At 38.6% G+C, this 6,000-nt stretch overlaps 1 pseudogene; it reads right to left on the reverse strand.

Moving 5' to 3' along the window:
- Positions 1–5,786, reverse strand: part of LOC119237555 (MICOS complex subunit MIC27-like) — a 54,758-nt pseudogene extending 48,972 nt beyond the window's left edge.
- Between the last annotated feature and the right edge of the window lie 214 nt (positions 5,787–6,000).

Below are 6,000 nucleotides of genomic sequence, written 5' to 3' on the forward strand. Positions count from 1 at the left end.
TTAAATTTGACTTAGAAAAGAATAAGTCAGCATCTTTAATCCCCAAACATTTACACCTTCTAGTTGGTAGACTTAGTAAAGGTCAAGCAATCAATATGGGTGGCATTAACAGAGATAGGTTATGAGAGAGAGAGATGGTTTTGTTTCTTGAAATTGTTTTTTACATTCAAATTTTTACAAAAATGGTAGGCAGAATGTCAGGTGAAGTAACAAAAACTTGTATGACAGTGAAATGAGCTGATCATTGGGTAGGAGCTAAATTAGGAGATTCAGCAGACACAAGAAGTAATAGAGGAGGGCCTCCCCGGTGGCGCAGTGGTTGAGTGCTGGGTTGCGAAGCTGCCTGCAGCCTCTGCAGTGCCGTTTCGATCCCCGGCTGCTCCCCGGCTGCCGGAGGAGGGTCCCACATGGCGCGCAGACCTCTCCTGCCGCCCGCTGCTCCCCTCAGCAGTGTACTTGGGTCCTTCTGCCTGCTCTGCTCCCCGCTCTGGCTCTGGTGAATTCTCTCACCCTCCTGCGCTTCTGACTGTACCCAGTGCTTGTATAAATAAATAAATAAATCTTAAAAAAAAAAAAAAGAAGTAATAGAGGAGGGAAATCTCAAATTGCTTCCACATTTGTCTTTGCTAAGGGTTTAATAGTTTTAATGTGCACCTATCTTTTGGGGAAAATTAGGCTACCTGATTTATCATCAGTCCAGCAGATGGAAACACGAAGAAAAGCATATCATGATTTTTCATGTTGTTATTCTAGTCTCGATTTAATCTTGAAAAAAGAAAGGAATAATGGAAAGAGATTTTGCCCTTATTCTTTGAAAAAAATCACTTGGAATACAGTAGAGGAAAGGTAATTAGTGAAAATATTAGACTGTCACATTTAATGAAACCTGTAGATTTGCAAACTGAGGTTAAAGGGATCTTATATTTTCCATTTGTATGTTATTTCTAGAGTGGTAGAAGAACAGTTATGGGATACAAAAAGATGAGTAAGATACTAAGAAGAAAAGAAAAAAAGATTTCATTAAAACCTAGCCTTTTGTGAACTAAGGAGTCATTTATGAACATAGTCAAATAAGCGAATTCAGCATGGTCATTTTAAAGTCCAAAGATCAGAGCCCACAGTTTTCCCCACCCACAAAAAAAGCTGTCAATTCCTTTTCATAGTATTTATGTTTTGAATGTCATCCAGAAAGACTTCTATTGCAGATGATCAAGTAATTGACCATTTTTAAAATCTTTCTTTTTTTTTTTTTTTTAAGATTTATTTATTTATTTATTCATACAAGCAATGGGCGCAGTCAGAAGCATGGGAGGGTGAGAGAACCCACCAGAGCCAGAGCGGGGAACAGAACAGGCAGACGGACGAAGTACACTGCTGAGGGGAGCAGCGGGTGGCAGGAGAGGCCTGCTTGCCACGTGGGACTCTTTCCAGTGGCCGGGGATTGAACCGGAGCCACAGAGGCCACGGGCAGCCTCGCAGCCCAGTGCTCAACCGCTGTGCCTCCAGGGGAGGTCCTAAAATCTTACTTATCACAAATTTCTAGATTAAAAAATATATAGAAATAAATATTTTTTTTATCATATATTATGATATAGTAAGGGAAAAAATTAGTGATATTTTCCTGTCTTTTTTTTTTAATTTCAGGACTGTTTTAGAACAAAGTTTGGATGCAATAGCACTGAGAAATTGATGGCAATAAATAGCAATTTATGTTAAAGCCAAGGTTCTGGTATAGTAACTTCAGTTAGCTAGGTGTTTTAGATCTTAAGGCTGAAAAATTTCCTTTTTATTAAACCTTACCAGGACAAGCTAGAGAGCACAGTTTGTGGATGACTCATTCAGGTGAGTATATTTGAAAAAACAGTATACAGGGAAAGTGGAGACTTTTCTAGCAGATTTTTTAACTTTTCTTTGCCTAGAGTAGGTTCCAGTCATGCCCCCCAATTTTTGAACCTATCCCAATGTCCACCCTTTGCCTTGAGACTGTATTTCTTAGTGAAAAAGCAGAGTCTGTTTCTCTTGAATCTGGACTTGTCTTGTGAATTGCTTTAGCCAGTAGAATGCAGCAAAAGTGATAGCATGGCTGTATCTGAGATTGGGTCTAAGAAGGCACTGCGTGTTTTCTAGTTGCTGGGAGCACTGTTCACTTGCTAGGAACACTGTGTCATATATATTAATATTGTAATGATCCTGACTGATTAAAAAGTGGAGGCAATTGAAATAGAACAACTTAAATTATCAATTAAAAGTCAACCTCTTGTTTATGAAGCACTGATAAAACCGACAAATGAAAGGCAAGGGTAGATAAAAACCTGGCTAATTTATAGTTAACAAGTGGTCCTGATAATATACCTCTAAAAATGTGTAAATGTGTAATAGCATATATGTAAATTTGTAATGTATAAAAATTGCATATATTTAAATATATGCAACAAATTTTAGCCAATTTCATACACATATGTACTCCACGTCTGTAGTCCTGAACACTTCTCCAGGTTTTGGTAAGAGCTGATGGGGTCTTTTCTCTCTGAGAAGCAGTCTGTCCCTCCCTGCAGAGAGATGAATGCCAGGAACTCTCTGGACTGGGTCTCAACCCCTATGCATTACCAGTCACCTTAGCCTTGCCAGGAGGTTTGTTACCTTCACCATTTTCCTGTCAATTGAACTGTAACTCATATTATTGTAATGTGAATTCCCCTAATAAATTCATATTCTGTTTGTGTGCATTTGGCTTGAGTCCTAAGTGAAACCTTCCTACTCTGGGCAAGTTAGCACTCTAGAGACCCTAATCCTTATATAATACAGTCATGAGAACCTTACTGGCCTTGACTTCTGATGAAAGACTCTGTGTGTCTCATCAGCTCCAGACATGTAAGACATATGAAAAATCCAGGCCATGTCAGTAGAGACGTCCACTTGACCACTCGAGAAAGAAGAGTGATAAATTCTTAAGGCTTGCTCTGTGCCACTGATGTTTTGTGGTTGTTACGGCACATTTTTGTGGCAAGAAATAACTGATATAATGATAATAATTTCCAGTTTTATTACAGGCATGGAGTTCTGATTAATTAATCATGGAACTTTTGATGCTTTATTAAAACAAACAGGGAACTCTCAAAGCGCCAGGATTGCTTAGCCCAAAGTAAGTTATTTATGCTTGAGTTGATCTGACGTGGGGTAAATGTTCCAGTCTTTTGCTTGGTAGGAGCAATATGCAAGTGCATTTGTGTCTCTCCAAACGTGACAGATAGACAGGTAGACACCTGCTAATGCACGCGACCTTTCTGCAGCACAGTCCCAAAATTCCAATAAAGAGTTTGATCTTCTTGGAGATTAGAAGTGACTTAGTAATGGCCTTAATAATAATTTACCTGTATTTGGCATTGAGGAAGAATGAGCAAATTTTCTTATAGAATTATTTTCTTATAGGATATATTTTGGGAATTTAAATCATATACTGGTTTAAAAAATGTATTTTTATTGAGGTAACATTGGTTTCCAACACTGTATATGATTTAGGGGTGTATGTTCACACTTCATACCCAACACCAAAACCCCAATAAACCTTCACTATAGAACATTTGGCCCCCTAAACATTTATATTCTAGAAAATATATTTCCAGGACCCTCTCTAGTATATATAGAGTAAATCAGTGTGCCATCATTTTAAAAATTGCCCTTCCATAGTCTTCTATCTTATTTTACTTCCACTTCCTCCCAACAATAGAGAAAACAATGGAATTTTTTGGAAGCCCTGGGATTTTTGAATCACAGAAGAAAAGGGGAATTTTACTGAAAATAGATGCTACTTAATTCATTCAACAGAATTTTTCCTCTCAATCGTCTTATTGGCCTGGTGATTTGATACTAGTGGCTTTTCAGAGCCCACTGTGAGGTGATCTGGATCTCTGCACTGGATCTTTTTCAAACATTTTTCATGGACAAACATCCTCCCTCCACATTTCCTTAGCTGCAATGACTGTCTTGTCTGGGAATTGTATTCTGATTAATTTAACTTTAGTTTCCTCACTGCTTCAGTGGATTCCAAATTTGTCATGATTCAAAAAAATTCCCTAGGGATGTTTCATAGAAGAATTTGGTGAGAACAGGGCTTAGGATTTATTTTGCTGAGCAACCTTTAGAATGTGGTGGGCTGAGAGTCACAGAGGAGAGAAATGGAAGGAATGACAAATTCTTTCTTATGCATGGCTATAGGTCAGGCATAATTCAAGAGTCTGCAGAAATTTCAGTGATCCTTGCTCTACATGCAGGTGCCGCCTCTGTCCTGTTGAGAACTGTCAAAAACATGCAATAAGTGGATACAGCCAGCAGGGGGCGGGAGCGCCATGTCCATAAACCACAATCTCTTTATTGTGGTTGCATGGATCAGCCATTGCACTGTGTTCTTCAAGCCAGCGGTTTCTGAATTCACTGCAAGTTTTCCTTTTTCTAAAATCTTTGCTTTCACTAAGTCTCCTCTGCTGACAGCATGGGCGGTGGAGTTATTTGGCTGGATTTGAATCCTGGCTGCCTGCTAGATTTTTCATCTCTGTGCCTCAGTCTGTCTCATCTGAAAAATGGAAAAAGAGCAATTGTGAGGATGTTGAAGTCATTTTTTTGTAATGCATTTAGAACTTATTAAGTGCCTAGCACTTAATAAGTACTCGGTAAATATTAACTAACGAAGTTCATTTGACCTTCCACGACTCATTCTCTCAAGACTAAATGCAAAAATCATCTGGCAATAGGTTATGCAGGATGACTCCTCATCAATCTACAAAACTCATCTCCAAGACACAGTATCACCACTGTGATACATCTGCCAAAAACGCTTATGCTAAATCTAATAATGGAAAAGAGTCAGAAAAAAAATTGAGTGACATTCTACTAAATAACTAGAGTACAGTCTTCCAAAATGACAAGGTCATAAAAGACATACAAAGTGTTCCAGACTATGGGATTCTAAATGGACACTAACTGCACGCAGTGCATGAGCTAGGAGTTTCTTTTACTATGAAGTACATGTTGGGACAGCTGGTGAAATTTTAATAAAGTCTGTAATATCAGTATTTCTGATTTTGTTAATTTTAAGGTATGGAAGAGATTGTCCCGGTTTTTACAATATACACACTAGAATATTTAAGAGTAAAGAAGACATAATCTCTGCAAGTTATTCTCAAATGGTGTAGAAGTATATCTTTGGATGTGTGTATTATACATGAAGTAGCATATTTTGATATTAAATTTAGCACATCTGGTTGAAGGGTATACAAGAATTCTTTGTATTATCCTTGCACCTTTTTTTTTTTTAAGCCTGAAAGTACATAGAATGCAGTTTAAAAAACCCATGGAGAGTAAAATTCCTCATTTTAGCCACCTCAGCTCTAAGAAGTTTTCCCGTGTTCGCCTGGCCCCACTCTTAATGGGGTGGTGCTCCTGCCCTGCACACCTTTGACCTGTAGCCTCTCTCTGCCACAGTACCCACTGCCCATTACACTGTACTGTGACCTCCTGTTTATGTCATTGAACTGTGAGCCTAGACAAGGAAGCAGGGACTCCATCCCTTTGTCTACCTTTGTATCACTGAACCTTGCTAATACTTGGCACAGAGGAGAAACTCATTATAGAGTCGCTGAGTGAGAAAGTAGTGGAACATGACCTTATAGCCAAAATTTAATTTTCTAGGGGTCTGTCGTGAATTTTAGGCTTACCTTTGAGTTTTTGTAGCAGGGATGTAGCACAGGTTTGGGACCTGCACACCTCGACAGAAAGCCAAATTCTGTCATGCTCGAGGGACAGACTCTTCAGTTTATTTATACCTTAGTACTGTGATTCTCTAGCATAGAAACATGGTGAAGATAAGAGTTGGAGCTCTTTGAAAGAAAGAAAATAATCAGTGGGCTCTTTCTGTCTAGTCACTTAACTCAAGGGAATTTCACTGTGTAAGCCCAATAATGAGTGTGTTTAGTATTAAAAGAAACATACTTTTCTTACAATGTA

This window comes from Talpa occidentalis, unplaced genomic scaffold, assembly GCF_014898055.3.
Source record: "Talpa occidentalis isolate TD23 unplaced genomic scaffold, MPIMG_talOcc4v2.1 talOcc4.10, whole genome shotgun sequence".
In the NCBI taxonomy this organism is placed as follows: domain Eukaryota; kingdom Metazoa; phylum Chordata; class Mammalia; order Eulipotyphla; family Talpidae; genus Talpa; species Talpa occidentalis.